Here is a 25,000-nt window from a genome sequence, read left to right on the forward strand (position 1 = left end):
CTCCCAGTGGGGTGCAGGATAATTAAGTAATAAAATGTTGATTTTACCTTGTTCTAAGTGTTGAGCTTTGGTTTTCCAGACAAATATAAGATAAAGAAGCATTTGTGTGTACACAACGTTATAACATGAGATATATTACCTGCAAACTCAACCCATCGAAATGGGCTGCGGTTTCAAAGCTCAAAACCAGCAATTTCATATACACAAATAAACCTGAAAATGCAATTTCTCATACATTCTATTCTCTGCAGCTGGTACAACAAATCATTGGAAATACATTAAGGGAAAGCAATTTTATAGTTTACTGTCCCTTTAATCTGTGAGACTGGCATGCATTTTAAAAGTCTTATTTAAAGTTTTTTTTTAATCTAAACATTGGATTTCTCATAGGTTTTTTTAATATAAAAATTTAAATAACATGTACAAATCATACATTAAAATATTTTAGTACAGTATAATAGACCTGTAAAATACAGTATATAACATCTTAATAATATAATTACAGCATTGCAAGCATATAAAATGGCCATAGCTATATTACCCTTAAGAGGCAAAGCATGAAAGAGAAAACAGCATAACATATTATTAATTTGGGAGTTTGATCTTTCACTTTTTTTTTTTTAAAAGGCCAGAAATTCATGAGGTTTAAAGGGGAGGTCTGCTATAAATAAATTCCAGTTTTTTTTATATTTCCTATGTTTTAATCAATTTGAGAAGTTATCAGTCATACACCATAATGCCTCATACACACACACACATATATATATATATATATATATATATATATATATATATATATATATATATATATATATATATTTATTTATTTATTTATTTTTACACTAGAATATCCCTGCTTAGTACAGAAAAATTTAGTTATAAAAAAAAAAGTTACACATCAAATTAAAGTCAATATTTCTAATACTATTGTAACTTCTGACACTAAAGATTATACCTTGTATTTGTTACAGTCCTTTATTTTAGTCTCTTTTTCAATACTGACCAATCAGGAAGCACAATATTTGCCTCCAAGTTTGCACAGGAAGTACCAGCAGGCAATTATCTTATTGGTGTTTGCTTTGCATCCAATAGAATGCACAGTTAGAAACCTGGGGGGATAAAATTATACACAAAAGCTAAAATTAAGCATCTTTTTCATGTATCACAAATATTATCTAGAGATCAAAGTTAAACTAAACTACAGTTGCTTTATTTTTATGTCATTGTATAGATTTTGCTATTTATACAACATTTGTAGTAACTGCAGTCTTAACAACTGATTCATTGTTGGTACCATAGAAAGAAAAATATCTTTTATACATTCATTCATTCCCTCCCACCACCAATATCAAGCCATAACAACCTACTATTTCTGACTGGGAGCGTCACAATAGCTGGATGTCAAAATCTGAAAACTGAAAGTGATTATAAAGTTGAATGCATTATTATGGACAGGAATCTTGAGATTGCAGAAATATTGTCTCCCATGACAACCTGTTGCAAAAATGTAATGGCTTCTGATCTCAATATTAAAGGTACATTAAACACTAAATACATGCTAGATAAAATGATGCATTCAAAGAAAAGATTAGTCCATGTCTAACATGTAGATGTATTTTTTTAAAGTTTCATTAGTTGTTTAAAAAGTGACAATATAAGTGTAAAGTTTTAGTGTCTATAAAACACTAGGAGCTGCCATGTTGTAACTTGTTACCTTCTCTGCTATGGCCAATTAGGGACAGTTATACATAGGTCACTAGAGTGTGCAGCCAATGGTTGTGCTGCATTTAACAGTGTTCTGCACTTCCATTTCTAACAGGAACTGAAAAGCTCACAATTTCAGAATGGAATTACAGGCAAAGAGGACAAAATAAATAATGAAAGTATATTGCAGAGTTGTTTTATTATATACAATTTATCATTTTATATTACTATCTCAAAGTGTTTAATGTCCCTTTAAAGGAAAATGAAACCCCAAACATACATTTTAAAGAAACAATCTACTCCAGAATTTGTATTGTTTAAAAATATAGATTATCAGGTATTTGTAGAGCGTCAACAGATTCTGCAGTGCTATAAACATAGGCGGTATATAATGTAACATTTATAGGAATCAAATGGGTAGAGGGCCCTGCCGAGAGTCGCACTGTTAAAGTCAGCTCTTATGAAGGTGATCGACTAACAGCTGGACTCATAGGCTTACATGCTAAGGGGGTTCAAGGGGATTGCAAAGGAGGAGAGCAACTAGGGTTAGGAAAGGTTAGTGTAGGTTGTATGTATCCCTGAACAGTAGAGTCTTTAGGGAGCACTTGAAGCTTTCAAAGCTAGGGGAGAGTCTTGTGGAGCGAGGCAGGGAGTTCCACAAGATTGGGGCCAGTCTGGAGAAGTCCTGTAAACGGGAATGTGAGGAGGTAACAAGAGAGGAGAGAGAGTAGGAGGTCATGAGCAGAGCGAAGGGTGACGGGAGAGAGAGTATCTGGAGACAAGATCTGAGATGTAGGGGGGAGCAGTGCAGCTGAGGGCTTTGTATGTAAGAGTCAGAATTTTGTGCTTAATCCTGGAGGCAAGAGGAAGCCAGTGAAGGGATTGGCAGAGAGGTGCAGCATATAAAGAGTGACGTGTAAGGAAGATGAGTCTGGCTGAGGCATTCATTATGGATTGTAAAGGAGCTAGGAGGCAGCTAGATAATCCTTTTTATAACCCATTCCCCAGATTTGCATAACTAACACAGTTATTTAATATACTGTTTGTCATGAGATGCAGGACATATGCAGGACACAGCAATGATGGTACAACTCTATTTTATTACAGAGCATAGCAATACACATCCAGACAGGTTGATTGTACTAAACTAACTGCGACACAGACACCGGACCTAAGCCCCGCCCACATGCTAGTGACATCACATCCTGCTATCATCACATCTTCCCCTTTTTCAAAGGCAAAGCATACATTTGCATATATTAAATAACAAGGTACACCAACAGGGTATACAACAACATTTTGTTTTAGAACATTATAAAAACAGATAGATTAGAAAACATGAACAAATAAATTACATCCTGACTTGGACATCGGGGTAGACTACCCTAGTCCACAGTGACCATGGGATTATTCTGCCCATACTTCCGGTCACTGTTCTAGCTAAAGTCAGTCCCTGTATCGGGCCGGAAGCCTCACCACTCTTCCGCTTGATGTAACTTTGCATGAACTGTCCTCTGATACAGAAGATGGTGAACAAGAGTCTGCTGGAGGCAAAGATATATCCCCGCTATGATCTTGCTGAGGGGAAGGCACCTCTCTTAGAACAGGAGATCCCACCGGCGGTGGTACTGAGGTATCCGGTTCCAGACTCTCAGGTATAGGCTGAAGATGTCTTCGGTTACGGCGTGTAACCGTCCCTCCCTCTGTAAGGACTGTGTAAGACCTTGGTTCTGGAGAGCGGCCCACTACCGTAGCAGGCGTCTTCCATTTCTTCTCATCATCCAGTTTAATTCTGACACTTTGGCCCGCTTTCAGTTCCTGTAAAGGCCTGACAGAATGTCTCCTGTCGTAGAAGAAACGATAACCCTTTTTGGCCTCTTCATCCCTCCTAAGGACTTCGTCCCGAGGAACAGGGCCAGGCGGCTTGAAGACACCCACTGAGGGTAAAGTGGTGCGAATCTGGCGTCCTAGCATCAGCTGTGCCGGGCTAAACCCGGTGGCTTGAATGGGCGTCGCCCTGTATGACAAGAGGGCTAGGTACGGTTCAGATTGCTTTAGGATGAATTTTGTTGTTTGAACTGCCCTTTCAGCCATTCCGTTGGCCTGCGGATAATGTGGACTTGACGTGGAATGTACAAAATCATATTCCCTGCTGAAAGCACTGAACTCTGTAGAAGCGAACTGCATGCCATTATCACTCACCAGCTCCATTGGAATGCCCCAGCGGGCGAACAAGCTCTTCAGGCGAATGATAACGGCCTGACTTGTGATATCATTCAGGGGTGCTATTTCCAAATACCTGGAATAGTAGTCGATAACAACAAGAAACTTTTTCCCGTGCAGTTCGCACAAATCAGCAGCTATTTTCTGCCACGGCCCCGCAGGCAGCGGAGTAGACATTAAGGGCTCCCTTCTCTGAGTAGGCCGGCGTTCCCGGCAAAAGGCACATTTAGACACATGATTTGCAATGTCGGAGCTGATCCCAGGCCACCACACAGCTGTAGCTGCTCTTTCTCTGCACTTTGTAATGCCTAAGTGGCCATCATGAATCCTGTTTAACATCTCCTTCCTCATGCTGACAGGAATTACAATACGGTCTTGGAACAGCACCAACCCCTCCAGCTCCGTGAGCTGCGACCTCTCTGGCTGGTAAGCATTTAAAGACATCCAGGCTGCCCGGCTCTCGGGCCAGCCATCTCTTATGTACTTTATAACTTCTTGCAGATCTGTGTCCAAATATGTCTCTTTCTTTATCTCTTCCAGTTTCCTTGAAGAAATGGACTTAGAGGCCAGAACTGAATCAACATACACTTTTACATCCGACTCTGTGGAGGATTCTTCAGCAGCAGCCAGCGGGAGCCTGGACAGTGTATCTGCCACAACCAGCTGCTTCCCCGGCACATGCACTGCCTGAACATTGAACCTGAGTAGTCTCATTAAAAGTCTCTGGCATCTCAAGGGTGTTTTGTCGATGTCATAAGAATTGATAAGAGGGACTAGCGGTTTGTGGTCAGTTTCCAGACTAAATTTCTCCAAACCCACTAGATAATGCTGAAAGCGCTCACAGGCCCAAACTGCAGCCAGGCACTCTTTCTCAATTTGAGCGTATTTTGACTCCGCAGCCGTCAGTGTGCGGGAACAGTAGGCGATGGGCTGTAGTTTGTTGTCATTCAGTTGCAGGAGTGTAGCCCCCAACCCATAACTGCTTGCATCGGCACTAACCACAGTCTTTTTTGAAGGGTCGTAGAACCCCAGCACTGGGGCAGACCCCAGCAGGGACTTAGCATGCAGGAACGCTTTTTCTTGTGAGGGTCCCCAGACCCAGGCAACATCTTTCTTAAGCAACTCTGTGATAGGGTGCAAAACTGTAGATAAATCTGGAAGAAACTTGCCCACGTAATTTACAAGGCCCAATATCTGTCTCAGCTCATGTACATCAGAAGGGCTTTTCATCTGTTCGATAGCCCGAATTTTCTCGGGGTCCGGCTTGATGCCATCCCCGTTGATGATATGCCCAAAGTAGCATAATTCAGTTTTCCTAAAATGACATTTTTCTTTATTCAGCTTCAGCCCAGACTCTTTGATAGCCTGCAGCACACAACTCAAACGCTGATCATGCTCCTCCACTGTAGACCCATACACTAGAATGTCGTCCATGACGACTGCTGTGCCCACGTGGCCACTCAGGAGAGAACTCATTTCCCTCTGAAAGATCTCAGGAGCGGAGGATATCCCAAAGGGAAGTCTGCAGAAACAGAACCGACCTACCGGAGTGATAAAGGTAGTCAGTTTGCGGCACTTTGGATCCAGGGGGATCTGCCAAAAGCCGCTAGAAGCGTCTAATGTGGAAAAGAACTTCGCCCCAGCCAACTTCGGGGCTATATCTTCCAGTGTCGGCAGCACAAATCTCTCCCTCTTTACTGCCTCATTCAACCTTTTCAGGTCCACACAGATGCGCACCTTTCCGTTTTTCTTTGCAACTGGAACAATGGGGGCACACCAATCAGTTGCTTCAACAACCTCTTCAATAACCCCCATAGACTTCATGCGCATGAGCTCTTTCTCCACTTGAGGCATGAGCGGGAACGGAATTCTACGAGGAGTAGAAATACTGTACGGGACTGCGTCACTTTTAAGTGCTATACGGACAGGTTTGCAGCTCAGTAGGCCCAACTCGCCAAACATATCTTCAGAGATCTCATTCACTCTGGCCACGAGGCCCAAGTCACAGGCTGCTTTTCTGCTCAATAAACTGTTAACACACTGACCTCGGATCACATGCACCCACATGGTGAACTTCCTTTGTTTGTACTCACAGCTGGCCAGAAATTTCCCCACACAATCAATGCGGCCACCAGGACTATGAACATTTGTAGTAACCTTCGCCAGCTGGGGCTGTCGAGGCAGTTTCATAAATTCAGCAAAAGACATTACAGTGATATCAGCTCCTGTGTCAATCTTAAAATCAACATTGGCTCCCATTACAGTAAAGGTAACTTTCCAATCTTCCTCTGAGCTTGTCCGTTCCACAACAGACCCCACAAAAGACACTTCCTGACCCTCCTGGTCACTGTCCACCTGCATCTCCTTAATGTATTCAGTTTTACACACCACTTCAAAATGGCCTATTCTGTTACATTTTCTGCATCTTTTATCTCTGGCCGGGCATATAGCACTCTGATCATGAGCCCGGTAGCACCGTGTGCATCGGCCATGTTGCGCCCATCCACTTCTAGGCCTTTCCAGTACTTTAGATCTACCGCTCACACTGTGCCTTTCACTAGTAATTTTCCTAGACTGTTGCACTTCATCCACAATACTCTCAGACCTCAGATCAGCACTTTGCTTTTTCACCAGTTCACTCTGGCGGGCCATCCTAATAGCCCCGTCTAATGTTAAATCAGGCTCTAACTGCAGCTTCAGGGAGACTTCAGCATCTGCAATTCCAATAACTATTCTGTCTCTGATTTGCTCTTCTTTAGCAACACCAAACTCACAGAATTCAGCTAATTCATACAGGCTGCGCACAAATGACTCCACAGATTCTCCCACACGCTGATTACGTTTGTGAAAACAAGCTCTCTCATGAATCACATTTCTTTTGGGCACAAAGTGGGCACTGAGTTTATCCATAACTATATCAAAGTTAACTTCTTCCCCTTCTTGGAAAGTAAAAGCATTGAACACTGGCTCTACATCTTTCCCCATAGAGTATAAAAGAGAATTAACTTGTACTTCACCACTCTCCTTGTTCAGTTTGGAAGCAATCCTGAAGCGCTGAAACCGCTGACGCCATGTGGGCCAAGCTGCAGGCTGAGAAAAGTCAAAAGGCTCAGGTGGGGTAAACTTTGACATCGTCATCATCAGAAACAGAAGCGTAGTCCAGAACTTCTGACACCATGTCATGAGATGCAGGACATATGCAGGACACAGCAATGATGGTACAACTCTATTTTATTACAGAGCATAGCAATACACATCCAGACAGGTTGATTGTACTAAACTAACTGCGACACAGACACCGGACCTAAGCCCCGCCCACATGCTAGTGACATCACATCCTGCTATCATCACACTGTTTACCTCTGTGATTACCTTGTATCTAAGCCGCTGCAGACTGCCCCCTTATTTCAGTTCTTTTGACAGACTTGCATATAAGCCAATCGGTGCCCTCTAACAAGTAACTCCAGGGGCATGAGAACAATTTTATACACGTGGCATACATGAACTAATGCCCTCTAGCTGTAAAAAACTGTCAAAATGCATTGAGATAAGAGGTGGTCTAAAAATGCTTAGAAAGTAGCATATTAGCCTATTTAGGTTAAGGATTCATCTAAGAATACCAAGAGAACAAAGCAAATTTGATGACAAATGTAAATTGGAAAGTTGTTTAAAATTACCTGCCCTATCTGAATCATGAAAGTTTAATTTTGCCTAGACTGTTCCTTTTTAAAACTTCCTAATTTAGTTCTATTATCACATTTGCTTCATTCTCTTGGCGTCATTTTGTTGGGGGAGCATTCGTGCATTACTGGGCTCTAGCTGAACACATCAGATCAGCCAATGACAAGAGGCATATATGAGCAGTAACCAATCAGCAGCTGGCTCTCAGTAGTGCTTTGCTACTCCTACACATACCTAAGTATTATTTTCAAAAAAGGATAGCAAGAGACCAAAATAAATTTAGATAATAGAAGTAAATTGGAAAGTTATTTAAAACTGCATGCTCTATCTGAATTATGAAAGAAATGTTTTAGGTTTCATGTCCTAAGTATATGTTAGGGCTTAAACAACATAAAACTTAAAGGGATAGGAAAGTTGATATCAAACTTGCATTAGTCAGAGCATGTCATTTTCAGACACATTTAAATTCACTTCTGTTTTCAAATGTGCTTTGTTCTTTTGGTATCCCTTGTTGAAAAATAATACGCACATATCCTACACTAGTGGGAGCTAGCTGCTGATTGGTGCCTGCACACATTTGTCTCTTGTGATTGGCTAACTAGATGTGTTCAGCCAGTTGTCAGTAGTGCAATGCTGTCCCTTCAGCAAAGGATACCAAGATAACAAAGCAAATTTGAATATAGAAGTAAATTGGAAAGTTGTTTAAAATTGTATGTTCTATCCAAATCATAAAATAAAATTTTGGGGTTTCCTATCCCTTTTAATATGAATATATTTTAGTTTAGATTGTTATGACTGTTTTTGTGATATTTTTTAGTTTGCATTGAGCATATGTCCATATGCCCCTGTGTATATTTATTTTCCGCAATTACTACTTCATTACTAAGAAATCAAAGCCACTAGCAGTTGGTTTTTCTGTGCAAGCACAGTGTTTTTACATTTATGTTAATTTAAATTGAGTTTTATGTTGCTTTAAAGGAACATGACAGAGCATGCACTTTTAAGACACTTTTCAATTTGTCTTCTATTATTAAATTGTTTCATTCTCTTGATATCATTTGTTGAAAAGCATAACTAGGTAAGCTCATGAGCACAAGTGCACTGCTGGTGGGCTAGGTGGTGATTGGTGGCTACACACATGCCTCCTGTAATTGGCTCACAAGATGTGTTCACTAGCTTCCCTGTAGTGCATTACTGCACTGGAGTTGAATTTAAAGGGACTTTCTGGTCAAAATGTAAATGCACATAAATTACATCTTTGAGTAGAAACATATTTGCAATTTACATATTTTGGAAAAAATGCTTCTAGTAAAAGTTATTACTCTTTTATTAATCAAAAAAAGGAGCCCCTAAGGGAACCGTAAGTGGGGTGCGCTGACAAGTTGATATGTTGATAATAACAAGTGTGAGTGAGTAATGTCTGTGGACAAACCGTATTAGTCCAAATGAAGAAAACGGTGCTGTGTCTTTTGATACAGTCAAAGTGTGCTGGCGGCAAAGCTCCTCTGGACTTCAGGTGAAAGGTGTCTGTAAATTAGAAATAACAAAGAGGGCGCCACATAGCGTGATATTGTAGATTAAATAGCCAAAATGGAAGAATAATGTAAAGGCTTACCAGAGGTAATGGCACCGTATTGTAACCGGTGCTGACATGCAGGCTAACACTTTCAGTGGCTAGCACACTGGGTGGTATCCGGCAAGCTGTGCACAGGTGCTATTCAGCGTTTCTTTGATTGGCGTCTGTGCGGCTGAAACTTGAGACACTGCGGTAGAGCAGATACTTTGCTACCTTATCCAGTAAGGCTCAAAGGGAGAACCAAAGTAAAAACAAATGGACAACTTCCGTATGTTTAAACATACGGAAGTTGTCCATTTGTTTTTACTTTGGTTCTCCCTTTGAGCCTTACTGGATAAGGTAGCAAAGTATCTGCTCTACCGCAGTGTCTCAAGTTTCAGCCGCACAGACGCCAATCAAAGAAACGCTGAATAGCACCTGTGCACAGCTTGCCGGATACCACCCAGTGTGCTAGCCACTGAAAGTGTTAGCCTGCATGTCAGCACCGGTTACAATACGGTGCCATTACCTCTGGTAAGCCTTTACATTACTCTTTTATTGATAACATTTTTCTGTGCATGTGAAGCATAGCTAGATATTCTCAGTGCACCAGCATTTTAAATACAGCAGCTGCTCAGAGCACCAGTGGGACTTGTAATCATGTTGGCAATTAAAAAATTGAGTCATTACTAGATGGTACAAGCACTTTAGGATCTCCTGAGGAAGTTGCTCTCTGAGCAAGTGCTGTTTAAAATGCTGGTGCTCAGTGCATACTTAAATACACTTTTGAAGCAGCTTTTAATAGAAGCATTTTTGCCATTGCATGTATATTACAAAAATGCTTCTATTCAAAACTTAAATGTATCCATATGGATTTTAATTTTGGCTGGAATGTCCCTTTAACCCAAACACACAGTCATTTCTTATGGCACCATGACTAGCATATAAACATAATAAGAGCATTGTCTTACACTTATGGATTGAGGCTTGTGGGATCTCTCTTCAGGCTGTTCGTTGCCATGGGGAGAGAGATGCAGAAAAGCTACAAGTGAGTGGTTCTGGGAATGTTACTACATAGCTTACTAGTTAGTTATTTCCCCATAACAATGAGCAGGCAGGAGCCGTTCCCACAGGCTGTAATAGTTTGTGGTTGCTTCCTCTGGCTATATCTATTATTAAGTCTCAAAAAGCTCTACAGAAGAGGTACAGTTATTTGAAAAGATGCATAATTAGCACAGACCATCCTATATTATAAAAGACAAGAGTTTGTCTGAAGCCGTCATGCGCAGTTCAGACAAACTCTTGCCGCTGATCGCACGCGCACCCTCGCGCGCAGATGACCCCCCTTGCAGAAGCACCCTCGCACTCACTTAGCCGCACGCGCACGCGAACCCTAGCCGCCTATCACACCCTTGCACTCACTTAGCCGCACGCGCACCCACCCGACAGCAGCGCGAGGAAAAAAAATAAACTAAGGGGGACAGTTAGAGGAACGCTGCGGGGCAGCAGGATGTAAGGTGTGAAGGCAGTAGGCTGAAAGGTTGGCGCAGTGAGAGCTGCACTGTTGGAGGTCAGCAGACTGAGTGGCTGGGGCAGTAAGGGGAGCACTAAGGGGGACAGTTAGAGGAACGCTGCGGGGCAGCAGGATGTAAGGTGTGAAGGCAGTAGGCTGAAAGGTTGGCGCAGTGAGAGCTGCACTGTTGGAGGTCAGCAGACTGAGTGGATGTGAGGCTTATATAGGAGGAGTATGGGGGGGGGGCATTATTCTGATCGCATGGGGCAGTAGGTTGGGGCAAAAAGGGGGGCAGCATTATAAGAGGCTGGGAGTCAGTACTGCATGCCCAGAGGTGAGAGAGAGAGAGAGAGAGAGGGGGAGAGAGAGAGGGGGAGAGAGAGAGGGGGAGAGAGAGAGGGGGGAGAGAGAGAGGGGGAGAGAGAGAGGGGGAGAGGGAGAGGGAGAGAGAGAGGGGGAGAGGGAGAGGGAGAGAGAGAGGGGGAGAGGGGGAGAGAGAGCGAGGGGGAGAGAGAGCGAGGGGGAGAGAGAGCGAGGGGGAGAGAGAGCGAGGGGGAGAGAGAGCGAGGGGGAGAGAGAGCGAGGGGGAGAGAGAGATGGGGGGGGAGAGAGAGAGAGAGGGGGGGGAGAGAGGGAGAGGGGGGGAGAGAGGGAGAGGGGGGGGAGAGAGGGAGAGGGGGGAGAGAGAGAGAGGGAGGGGGGGGAGAGAGAGGGAGGGGGGGAGAGAGAGGGAGGGGGGGAGAGAGAGGGAGGGGGGGGAGAGGGGGAGAGAGACAGACAGAGAGAGAGAGAGAGAATTTAAATTAAATATAACACAACACGGCCCGTGTGAACGGGCTTTAGGACTAGTATTACAATAAAGCACCAATAGCTATTAAACATTATACATTCCGTTCTTTAAAAGGAATATGAAAGTAAGTAGGTTTTTATTATTCCTATGTTTGGGTGCACACAGCATAATTCAAGTGAATGAACTTAATTCATTTGCCTTTGCATTCTCAAAGAAGCAGCCATGACTAGTTCAAAGGAACATTCTAGAGTAAAACTACAATTTTCTATTTCATTATTTTTTTTTATTTTTTTTTTAAACAAACTCTTCTGTTACTAGGTGTATAACTCTTGCAAAGGGAATAAATGCATAGATAATGTTGTGTTCCTGTACTACTTCAGGTGAGTATATAGCTTGTGCGCTAATCAGAAGCCAGTGTGCATGATTTCTCCAATCACTTGTCTACATCCATATCACAAAGGGGATGTTCCAGGAGTGCAATTTTTACTTGTAATCCTTTTAAAGTACCTAAACACGTAGTAAAAATAAAATGTACTTTACTATAGAAACTTCTGAGAGTGTTAGGTAATGTAAATCAATAGGCTGATGATGATGATAAAAAGATGCCCAGCATGCAGCCAACCTGTAAGGAAAAGAATCATTTTGCTGCTGAAACTGTTTTGATGAGATCTTTAGAACCTAACTGTGGTTTATAAGGAGATAAAAAAAAATAAAAAAAATTGTTGAGTCTTTTACAAAATTGCACTTTGATATTCATAATATAATTAGAGTAGACTGCAAAACATTTAGAAGAAAATAAAGAAATAGTTTAAATGTTTCATTCATTTTCAATTTGTGCAAATCTTGTAGAAACTCAAAGCATTTTAAAAGGCTTACTTGTAAATGTAATCAATATTAAATACTGTATTAGTATAAACACTTTGCTTTTAACAAATATTCTAAGTATAGCTATTTTTACTTTTGATCTGTTGTGTATTCTGATCTTCTGTAAAAATTGTGAATGGTGCAAAAAAATAACTTGAGATTGATAGTTTATGTGAAACATAGCTTCTTGTTTTAAAGGGATACTAAACCCACATTTTTTTCTTTCATGATTTATTTTGGTCTATAAACAAGCCTGCCATTATGAAGAATTTAAAGGGATACTAAACTCAATTTTTTTTCTTTCGTGAATCAGAGCATGCAATTTTAAGCAACTTTCTAATTTACTCCTATTATCAATTTTTATTCGTTCTCCTGCTATCTTTATTTGAAAAAGGAGGAATCTAAGATAAGGAGCCGGCCCAGGTTTGGTTCAGCACCCTGATCAGCGCTTTCCAGGGTGCTGAACCAAACATGGGCCGGCTTCTTAGCTTAGATTCCTGCTTTTTCAAATAAGGATCACCAGAGAACAAAGAAAATGTGATAATATGAGTAAATTATTAAGTTGCTTAAAATGGCATGCTCTATCTGATTTACGAAAGAAAAAAAATTGAGTTTAGTATCCCTTTAAATTCTTCATGGCGGCAGAGTTATTTCTAGACCAAAATATCAAGGGTGCAAGGTATCGATGTTCACCTGAATAATTTACTACCTATTCCTGCCTTTAATTTTTTTTAATACCCCTTCTCTGTAACATTTCTCTATGTAAGAAAGGGACTGTCTTGTGAAATCACCTTTTGAAGGTTGGGGTGCTACTATACAGATGTAGAGTGTAGCCACTTGGAAGCAACATAGCCAAAGGCAAAATTCTGGCTGCCAAAACGTTACAGATGCAATATTCCCATGGTTTAACTCTTTGATGACAGGGCTAATTTGTCTATATTGGAACAACGTTCCGATGTAAACAAATTGAAATCCTGCGATCGTGCATGCGATCGCGAGATTTCAATGATGGGATCGGGTCGGGGGCATCCCTGTGACGCTAGGGCATGCCCTCCAGACCGCAATCACATCATGGAAGCGCCGTTGGCTTTAGGACAGCCTGCGGTTATGACGTTCTATTTCGTCCTAACGGCACTAAAGCCCAGTGTAATTATGACGGAATAGAACGGTAGAACGGCGTTAAAAGGTTACATTTTACCACAACAATGCAGCAGTGAAGTATTTTGCAACATTCCTGCTTTTTAAAGGGACAATAAACAAAAAAATTTTCTTTCATGATTTAGATAGAGAATGCAATTTTATTAAATTTACTTTTTTCTCTTGTTATTCTTTGTTGAATATATATCTAGGTAACGTGCACATGTCTGGAGCACTATATGACAACAAATAGTGCCGCCATATAGTGCTCTTGCTAATGTATAACATTGTTGCCAAACTGCTGCCATATAGGGCTGCAGACACGTGCACAGTCCTGAATTTACCTTCCTGCTTTTCAACAAAGGATAACAAGAAAACAAAATTTGATAGAAGCAAATTGGAAATTTGTTTACAATTTGTATGTTCAATCTGAATCGTGATAGAAAAAAAATTGGGTTTTACATCCCTTTAATGTATTGCAAATCTGTCTGGCATCCAAGGGGTTAACCCAAACCCTTACCTTAGACCAGGATTGTTGTGTTAAATATCATGGAACAGCAATCTTGTAGCCAGGATATTGTGGCTGGATGCCGTATCTTAGGAGTAATTTGAATATTCTTAAAGACCAGGCAAATAATTCATTTTTGGATTGTTTTACAAATATCTATAAAGAGTTGGGAGATGAAAAATCAAAATGTAAAAAGCATAGTTCCCTGTCTCAATAGATTTGTCACATCTAGGGCTCCATGTACGAAGCAGTGAAAACTGCTCCGGAGCCCTTGCGCGGGGCAGGTTCGTATATGTCAGCCTGCTTCCCGCAATGCAAGAAGCAGTGGTCATTTAGATGCTGCGACACCTCTCGCTCGCTCTCGGTGATTGACAGCCCCTTCAGTCACACAATTGAAGGGGCGGGCATTACACATTCTGACAACTGTGTAATGATACATACGGGCAAGCGGGACAACAGATCCGCTGCCCATGTGTAGCGAAGGCGGGTGGACAGCTTTGCGAGTTGAAAAGCTGTCCGCCGGCCGGTTAGTACATGGAGTCCCTAGTGTGTACTTAATAATAGGTAAAAGTGACACCATGCTAAGTACACAAAAAGCATATGTTGCTCTTCAGGGACATGTTTTAGCCTGTGCCTAGGGCAGCAGTATTTAGGAGGCATCCAATTGTAAATTATAAAACAGTTTTCTTTATTGAACGTGAAGTTAAATGGACATAAACTGCTGGATACAACTTAAAGGGACATAAAACCCAAAAAAGTTTTTTTCATGATTCAGATAGAAAATAGAATTTTAGAAAGCATCCAATTTACTTCTATTATCTATTTTGCTTTACTCTTTAGATATCCTTTGTTAAAAAAATAGCAATGCACATGGGTGAGCCAATCATATGAGGCATCCATGTGCAACCAACAATCAGCAGCTACTGAGCCTATTTAGATATGCTTTTCCACAAAGGATATCAAGAGACTGAAGCAAATTCAATAATAGAAGTAAATTAGAAAGTTGCTTAAAATTTATACGCTCTTTCTGAATCAATATTCACCATGCTATTGGTTTTTCTCCTGTGCCTGCAGTTGTTTTCAGAGCTTTTCGCTTATATTAATGTTGGTTCGGCTCTGCAAGTTGCCATCTTGCAGCTTGTGTGTTTTTTGCACCCTGTGACAGAAGTGGTGAACATTCAGAATTCATTGACCTTGCTGGTTTTTTCACAGCTGTATTATACAAAAGAACACATAACATAGAAAAGATCATGTAAATAATATAGAATAAATGCAACCACTGCCAAAATCCTCTGCATCATGTAGACAAGCCTGAAGCGCACACTACAGCTGTCAAAAAGCCAACAATGTCACTGATCTCTACATGTGCACCGCCACCACTTTTGTCACAGAGTGCAAGAATATGTGTGCAACAAGATGGCAAAGGCTTCACCAATTGGCACCTGTAATGAGTTCAAATATCAGAGGGGTTCTGAAGATAGCTGGAAGGAGGGGGGTAGTGTGGCAAGTTGTAACCATCTTGTAGTTGAAACCAGTAGTTTAATGTCCCTTTAAGGTGACAACCATCTTTAATGGGTCAACAGAAAATAACTAGTTTTGCTGAACCAATATCAGACTTAATGTTGGTTCAAAGCATATGACATATGAGCATGTCCTATAAACAGTTCTCTCCCAAAAGATGAATATTTTGTGTAAAAATATATTTTTAAATATGCGATACTATCTAAACAATGGTGGACCAGAAGATATTGTCCACTATAGCCAAAAGCAGTGACCAATAAATGTTTAAAAAGAAAATCGGTGCAATAAAACTAGAAGGATCATAAAACACAGAAAGAAGAAAAAAATCAATAAATTAAAAAAATCTTAGGAATTAAATATAGCCGTTTACAACTAGCTAAAGTGAAATCAGTGTATCTATGTATTGCTTTTCAGTGATGAAGGTTATTTCATTCATAAAATGTAAAGACAGGTCAATTGTAAAAGCTACTCCCACAGCTGTGTGTGTTATTGAATAGGACTATACAGGGCCATTTTGGAACGATTGTTATTGACTAGAAGCTTCCATTGAAGGAGTACAGGAAACACTGTGAGGATTTGTCCTATGAATACAGGTGTATGCAATAATAAACCTGTGAAAAAAAGAATAATATAGTAATAAAAATAGGAGCACCTAAAAGGCAATGGTACAGAGAGAGTATATCGCTCAAATGTATATTAAAGGTGTGTGTAAATATTTAATACAACTAAAATATACAGGTGCATGGATCCATGCTAAATGCAATCTTATAAAAACATTATAGAAATATTAAAAACATATATATGACACAATGTATGATCACAGTCTAAAAAAAAGGACACAGATATGCGTTTCAATAGTCCTCCAATTATGATCGGTATTTGTTAAAATAGGAATTATCCATTCACTGTGAAGAATAGTGAATAAATGTGTATGGTGTTGTGGCAAAGGAGTCCAATCCTAAATGAAGAAAAAGGCTGTGTCGAGTTGATGCGGAAGAAAAGCCAAAATGAAAATAAAAATATAGTACTCCAAGACACAAATATAAACAAAAAATTAATAATTCCAGATAGAGTGTGTAAATGGTATGACAGTGAAAAATGAGAAGATGAGGGGGAAAAAATAAAAAAATTGGTAAAGGGTTTATCCCAATGTGCTGACTGCGGCCCATGGATACCTGTGGACGGGTCTGGGGGGCATCCCTATGATGCTAGGAATGCCCTCCACACCACAATCAAATCCTGCAAGCCTAGTAGGCTTCAGGACAGCTGTTTGCAATGACGTATTCCGTCATAACGGCTTTAAAGCCCAGTGCCGTTGTGACGAAATACGGCATTAAAAGGTTAATGTGTTAGACTTATTTATTATTGCACTGCTGTTTGCATATACAAACATGTTTAACCCGTCCAAAGATTCCTATAATTTGTCAACTCCAGAACAGTATTGTACTGCTGAAAATATCTGGTGAGCCAACGATCAGAGGCATATGTGTAGCCATCAATGACCAGCGAGCTCCCATTAGTGCATTGCTAATGCTTAGCCTACCTAGATATGCTTTACAACACAAGATAGCTGCCTAAAGAATGAAGTACATTTGGTAACAGTAAATTGAAAAACGGTCTTAAAAGTGCAGACTCTGAATTATGAAAGTTTTTAATGTTCACTTTCATGTTCTTTAAACTGCTATATACAGTAGAATTTCATAATCAACCAAAGCAAAATGAAAACCTAGTTCACTAACTCTCAATTTCACATAAGCTTTTTTTTTTTTAAATGACAAACTTCAAAGTTGTCATTCATGTGGCGGCAATCAGCCGATCACAAACTCGTATATATTTGAGCCTTTACAAATAAGTTTTAAATATTTAAAGGAACACTAAATACATTTCATGAACCTCACTCTAATCATCGGTGCTACCATTTTAGAACCTAGGTTTTAGTGCAGATATCTGGAGAGTTGCTGCACATATGCAAACACATCAGCACTGGAATGTAGTAAAGATAGATTTCAACATGGCAGCACTCATAACTAGAAGGAGGCGGGAATAGCCTCAATACTATGCTTATAATATGTATTTAGTGTTTTATGTCCCTTTTTTAAAGACTCCACCAACTAAACTTCTTCAAGTGTATGAGGCGTGATAAAACTGAAATATGATAAATAAAATGTTAGACACTGTTGCTAACACTACTGCCGTAGATTGCTCAAGAAAGGCACACGCTCCTGAACTCCTATGAGCCTGTTTTAGGTTTGCAAGGATAGCCGGACAGATAGCTCAGCATGCTAAGGCACTGTGGCATGAATGACAACTTTGAAATTTGTCATGAAAAAAAACTTCTTATATGAAATTGAGAGTTGGTGAACTAGGTTTTCATTTTGCTTTTGTTGATTATGAAATTCTACTGTATATAATGGTCATAGCAGTTAAAAGAACATGAAAGTGAACATTAAAAACTTTCAGAATTCAGAGCCTGCACTTTTAAGACAGTTTTCAATTTACCGTTACCCAATGTACTTCATTCTTTAGGCAGCAATCTTGTGTTTGAAAGCATATCTAGGTAGACTAACCATTAGCAATGCACTACTGGGAGCTAGCTGGCTATTGATGACTACACATATGCCTCTGGTCGTTGGCTCACCAGATATTTTCAGCAGTACAATACTGCTCTGGAGTTGGCAAACTATAGGAACCTTTGCACGGGTTAAACGTGTTTTTCTATGCAAACAGTGCAATAATAAATTAGTCTAACACATTAAAGCATTTACTTTTAGTTAGCTTTAACTCCATAGAAAACAAAAGCAAACTTAAACAAGTAGATGTCTGTATAGTTTTCTTGCCACCAATTCTCAGTGTCATCAGCTAAAAAATAAAACAAAAGTAAAAATACACATCTTTTCCTTGAAAGTCTTTCAAGGTTGCAGGTTCGATCCCCAGCGAGGTCCACTCAGCCTTTCTTCCCTCTGAGGTTGATAAAATGAGCAGCGCCTTGAGACCCTTACGGGTGATTAGCCGCGCTTTACAAGTACCCCATACATACGTACATACATACATACATACATGAGAACAAAATGTATTTGATAACATAAATAAATTGGAAAGCTGAATTATTACAGTTTTAATTTTGACTTGAATGACCCTTTAATTATTTCTGTGTTGCTGTATTTAGACCCTGCCAAATTGGGTATTGAACAATTTGTAACTTATTCTTCATTTAGTAGAATGGTTATCAATTTTCTGTTAGATTCCTAGGTTACAAAAAAGGCACCTCTAAGATATAGTATGCATGCACCTGGATAAAGGTGCATGACCTCTCTGTACATCCATGACTTCTGTAATTATGAGCAAAAATTAACAGTAGTGGGTAGCAGAACAACTCTAATACACCATTGGGTATACAGCAGGGCATGACAACTACAGGGTGTTGTGTCTCCATAAATTCTAGTTCTGGCTCCTCCCCATGGCCAGATTGGCCTATCAGGACATTAGGAGATTTCCCGGTGGGCCTGAGTAACTGGAGCTGGCGAGCTGCTATTTAAGGGGTGGTGTTGCTGGTCAGGTGATGCAGCTGTATCACCTATCTTTTCTCCTTTGAGCTTATAGGTATTAATGTCAAAAATTATTTCCTTTGTAAGATATTTTTTTTTTTATTTCCTAGACCATTTACCATTCTATAAATAAAAAGAGAGAAGCGCTCAACCTGGGAACGAACAATAGCATAATAGCTTGTTCTATGGCTAGTTACCACCCTAGAAGCAGCCTCTTTTTGCTCAATATGTGCCTTTCACAGAGAAGAATTTTCCTGTAGCATATCAGTCTGATCCTGACTTCACAGTGCAATCCAGCCCAGAAATACCAGGCAATCCCTTTCTGAACGAGAGAAACGGCAAAACCTCAGACGTACGTTTCGGCCTATTGTGGGCCTCGTCAGTGAGGTGCAGCCATATCCCTCTAGGCACACTGAGCAACGGGTCCACGTCTGGATTCCCGCATCACACTTAGGGAGACTTCCCCAAATGTCATAATTTGCATAAATAAAAAGAGAGAAGCGCTCAACCTGGGAACGAACAATAGCATAATGGCTTGTTCTATGGCTAGTTACCACCCTAGAAGCAGCCTCTTTTTGCTCAATATGTGCCTTTCACAGAGAAGAACCTTCCTGTTCCTGTCTGATCCTGACTTAACAGTGCAGTCCAGCCCAGAAATACCAGGCAATCCCTTTCTGAACGAGAGAAACGGCAAAACCTCAGACGTACGTTTCGGCCTATTGTGGGCCTAGTCAGTGAGGTGCAGCCATATCCCTCTAGGCACACTGAGCAACGGGTCCACGTCTGGATTCCCGCATCACACTTAGGGAGACTTCCCCAAATGTCATAATTTGCATAAATAAAAAGAGAGAAGCGCGTTCAGAGAGGGATTGCCTGGTATTTTGGGTCTGGACTGCACTGTTAAGTCAGGATCAGACTGATATGCTACAGGAAATTTCTTCTCTGTGAAAGGCACATATTGAGTAAAAAGAGGCTGCTTCTAGGGTGGTAACTAGCCATAGAACAAGCTATTATGCTATTGTTCGTTCCCAGGTTGAGCGCTTTTCTGTTTTGATACATGTACCATTCTAGTAGCCCTCCTTTAAATTGTTTCTAATATCGAGTGACACACTGTAATATTTTCACAATGTGAAAGGGAGTTATGGATGAAATTGGGTCGTAGAGTGCTTGCAAAATAACATTCTGGCATTTTTTATTAAAAAAATAATATAATTTATTTCTTTAAAAAAAAATAGAGAAAAGAATATCTCGGTAAACCCATTGAGAAAAATAAAATAAAAAAAAATAAACCCCAGAATAATTTGAAGACCAGCCCTATTTTCTGTTGAGTCTGTAGAATACACATGATACACATGGTATTCTACAGACTCAACGGAAAATAGGGCTGGTCTTCAAATTTTTCCCGGGCTGATTTTTTTTTTTTTCTTCCCAGTCTAGCCCTGCTCATCACTTGGTTGTATTCTTGTAACTGCATTATTTAAAAGTATTACCTGGCTGCTAAAATAATGTGTGTTCTGCTGGTGTTTGTAAACCCTTGGAATATATGGGAGGGAATTTACTGTCTAGACAATTGTCTTGTTATTACTACTAGTAAAACACACTATTAAACTTAAAGGATCATTGAACACTAAATAAATGCTATGTAAAATGAGGCATTCAAAGAAAAGATTAGTCTGAGAATAACATGTAGATGTATTATTTAAAGTTCCATTCGCTGTTTAAATATTGACAGAATAAGTGTAAAGTTTTAGTGTCTATAAAACAATGGAATCTGCCTTATTGTAACTTAGGTTACTTTCTCTGCTCTGGCTAATTATGGACAGTTATAAATAGGTCAATAGAGTGTGCAGCCAATGACTGTGTGTGATATAACAGTGTTCTGCACTTCCATTTCTAACAGGAACTGAAAAGCTCACATTTTCAAAATGGAATTACAGGAAAAGGGGACAAAATAAATAATGAAAGTATATTGCAGAGTTGTTTTTATATATACGATTTATCATTTTATATTAACATCTCAGTGTTTAATGGCCCTTTTAAGGCACTTAATCTATGTTCTAGCAAATGGGTTAAATATACCTGAGACCAACCCATGCATTCCCATATACCACATACTGCTTTGTGGCTGCATTTCCATCATTTGGTTCTTTCATATATTTATTAATAAAGATATGAACACTTTGTCAGCAGTAGGAAGTATCCAACTGTGCACCCTCATTCAAACACTGTCTGTTCAGGAGCATGTATTGGCTGAAACATACATATACTGTACAAATGTTTGTATATAGTGATCAGGCTTATGTACATATTATCCATGCACAGTAAAGGCTCTCACTGAATCTAGACACATTGTTGCTAATGTACAAAATAACCGATAATAATGTATGTGTATTGGAAACAAGTGTTTCTTTCTGAAACTAAATTTGAATTGTGTATTTGTTTTGAGATGTATGTCCCTTTTAAATAGATTAAAGGAATATGAAACTCAAAATTGTTTATTTCATGATTCAAATAAAGCATGCAATTTTAAACAACTTTCTAATTTTATTATAATTTTTTTCTTCGTTTTCTTTTAATCTTTTGGTTGAAATATCTTCTATATGGCAGCAGTTTTGTAAGAAATATCTCTTCAACACAGAATATCATGGGGAAGAATGCTATGTCTGAATTGCAAAATAATTTTGTTGGCTTTCATATCCCTTTAAGTTGCCAGTATTTAAAATTTCACTAGTGATATGCACATATGCCACCACTGATTGGCTCTGCAGCTGTTTTTAGTTCTGAAACCGCAGCGTCCGTGCAATCAAAAGAAAATATCCAATACATTGCACCATTTGCATACTGCTTTATGTCCCTTTAACAAGTTGTGGATTATATGTAAATATGAGCACTTGTAAAGACAAAAGCTTTAGTCTACATTATGTTAATTTCATAGCAACGCTGACATTTTGTTTAGTATGAATAAGGCTGCACAAAGCCGTCATTTGATTTGTTTGAAAGTGTGAGGCTGTGAGCTGTGCAGCCAGGCGATTTAATGTAGCGTGTAATTCACTTACTTATTTCCTTTTATCCTCTGGCATGGAGCTGTGCTCATATAACAGTGTCTTGACTAACAGGCCAATTAGAAAAAAGTAGCGCCGAGTAAAATAGCTCACGAATGTGTCATAATCAATGGTTTGTTGTTTAGTACTGGAACCAAACACAGTAAACAATACTCTACAAATGCTATGTAAATGTTGCATAAAATGTACATGTTTAAATTGCCCTTTAACAACATCAAAGACCAAACCTTAAGTATGCAATTTCAGCCTCTTTGATTGGTTCAGGGGGTTTAGAGGCAGCATCCAATGAAGAAGGGGCCAACTGTATATGTGCAGTTACACAGGGCAGGGCACAGGCTTTGACAAATAGTGGAGTCTGCTTAAAAGGACATTTTAAAGCCTTTTTGTTTTCTCCAAGAATTGTGCTTGTCCCACGCTCCCTAGAGAAGCCACAATTCTGTAACCTTCTAATGCTGCAAACCAAGTAGCCAATGAAGGCAATTTGCAGAATTTTGGAAACCTAGGTTATAGTTCTTGTTTTTTTGTTTTTTTTGTTTCTTTAGGGAGCGTGAGACAAAGCACAAGTATTACACAAAAGCAAAATGTGCTTAACGTCTCTTTTAAACCCCAGGAACACATGGCATATAAACACAACAACATGTAGAAGCTTCTGAGCATGGGTAAAGGACACTTGAGCAACTTAAAGGGACACTGAACCCAAATTTTTGCTTTCGTGATTCAGACAGAGCATGCAATTTTAAGCAACTTTCTAATTTACTCCTATTATCAATTTTTCTTCAATCTCTTGCTATCTTTCTTTTAAAAAGGCATCTAAGCTTTTTTTTTTAGGTTCAGGACTCTGGACAGCATTTTTTTTTTATTTGTGGATGAATTTATCCACCAATCAGCAAGGACAACCCAGGTTGTTCACCAAAAATGGGCCGGCATCTAAACTTACATTCTTGTATTTCAAATAAAGATACCAAGAGAATGAAGAACATTTGATAGTAGGAGTAAATTAGAAAGATGCTTAAAATGTCATGCTCTATCTGAATTACGAAATAATTTTTTGGGTTCAGTGTCCCTTTAACCACCTTTGTCACCTTTTCTACCAACTATAGAGAATCTTTTTAAAACTTGACACTGTCACAAATCAATAAAGTAAATATTCTTTAAACAACCACTTTTTTCATATGAACATTACTATTTTAGAAATGTTTCTATATACTTTAGCATCATGCTGTTCCAGAATGCATTAAACAGGCAATTAAATGCTTCTATTTTACTTATACATAAACACGTCAATATAAGTTAAACAGGTTTTATATTGGAAATAAAATGACATACTCTAATTTGTGAAAGCATGTGATTTTATCACCAAGTACTCTGAAACTATGTGTTAACCTCGTAAAGTAGTTAAACACATTGTTAAAGTATCACTAGGGAGCCGCAGAGAATGGCTGGTTCCAAGGAGAAACTGCCACTTGCCCGATCAGCACCGGTAGTTGCACAGCTGGATCATGTAACTAGCGCTGCTGATTGGGTCAGAGGCAGTTTCCATTCTGGAACAGCAGTTTCACTATAATTGCTCTTTAAGTCTTTTTGGGTTAACACAGAATATGATTTGAAACACATAGATTTTAAAGGGACAGTCTACTCCAGAATTTTTGTTTCAAAAAGAGAATCCCTTTTATTTACCATTCCCCAGCTTTGCATAACCAACATGGTAATATTAAAGGGACACTGAACCCAAATGTTTTTCTTTCATGATTCAGATAGAGCATGCAATTTTAAGCCAATTTCTAATTTATTCCTATTATCAATTTTTCTTCGTTCTCTTGCTATCTTTATTTTAAAAAGAAGACATCTAAGCTTTTTTTTTTAATTCAGAACTATGGACAGCACTTTTTTATTGGTGGATGAGTTTATCCAGCAATCAGCAAGAACATCCCAGGTTGATCACCAAAAATGGGCCGGCATCTAAACTTTCTTGCATTTCAAATAAAGATACCAAGAGAATGATGAAAATTTGATAATAGGAGTAAATTAGAAAGTTGCTTAAAATGTCATGCTCTATCTGAATCACGAAAGAAAATTTTTGGGTACAGTGTCCCTTTAATACACTTTTTACCTCTATGATTACCTTGTATCAAAGCCTCTGCAGACTGCCTTCTTATTTTAGTTCTTTTGACAGACATGCATTTTAGCCAATCAGTGCTGACTCTACGGGAGTAAACACAATGTTATCTATATGGCACACATGAACTAGCACTGTGAAAAACTGTCAACATTTACTGAGATAAGAGTCGGCCTTCAAGGGGTGTTATCATATGAGTCTACCTAGATTTGGCTTTTAACAAAGAATACCAAGAAAATTTGACAATAAAAGCAAATTGGAAAGTTCTTTAAAATTGCCTGCCCTATCCGATTCATAAAAGTTTAATTTTGACTAGACTGTCCCTTTAAGGCTTCTATTAGTGGGGCACGTAAGTTGAAATTACATTTTCAATATTTAGTGCAATGTACATTTAAAAACAAAGAAAAACAACTTCCAGTTTACTTCTGTTATCATATTTACCTATTTTTATCCTTTGTTGAAACATAGTTCATATCCCTTAGAGCATACTGACTTAGGTTTAGGAATAGGCATGTATCTTCTTAAAGGGACAGTATACCCTACATTTTTCTCCCCTTTAATTTGTTTCCAATGATCCCTTTTACTTGCTGGAGTTTATTAAATAGTTTACAAATAGCTCCTTTACTTTATTTCACCATTTGAAATAGCAAATTTTGCCTGTGGTATCCCTACTTATACTAAACGTTTCTATGCTTAAGTATAGCCTATAGAAAAACTGTGTAAACATATACAGCATATTAAATTACATTTCCAGTAGGAGGAAGAAGCGATAAGTAATGTT

General features: G+C 39.2%; 1 protein-coding gene across 1 annotated transcript in view; it reads left to right on the forward strand.

The window, feature by feature from the left end:
• Positions 1 to 25,000, forward strand: part of LOC128657840 (formin-2-like) — a 213,456-nt gene that overhangs the window by 1,822 nt on the left and 186,634 nt on the right. The window lies entirely within an intron of this gene.

The sequence above is a fragment of the Bombina bombina genome, chromosome 4 (genome assembly GCF_027579735.1).
Source record: "Bombina bombina isolate aBomBom1 chromosome 4, aBomBom1.pri, whole genome shotgun sequence".
Taxonomy (NCBI): domain Eukaryota; kingdom Metazoa; phylum Chordata; class Amphibia; order Anura; family Bombinatoridae; genus Bombina; species Bombina bombina.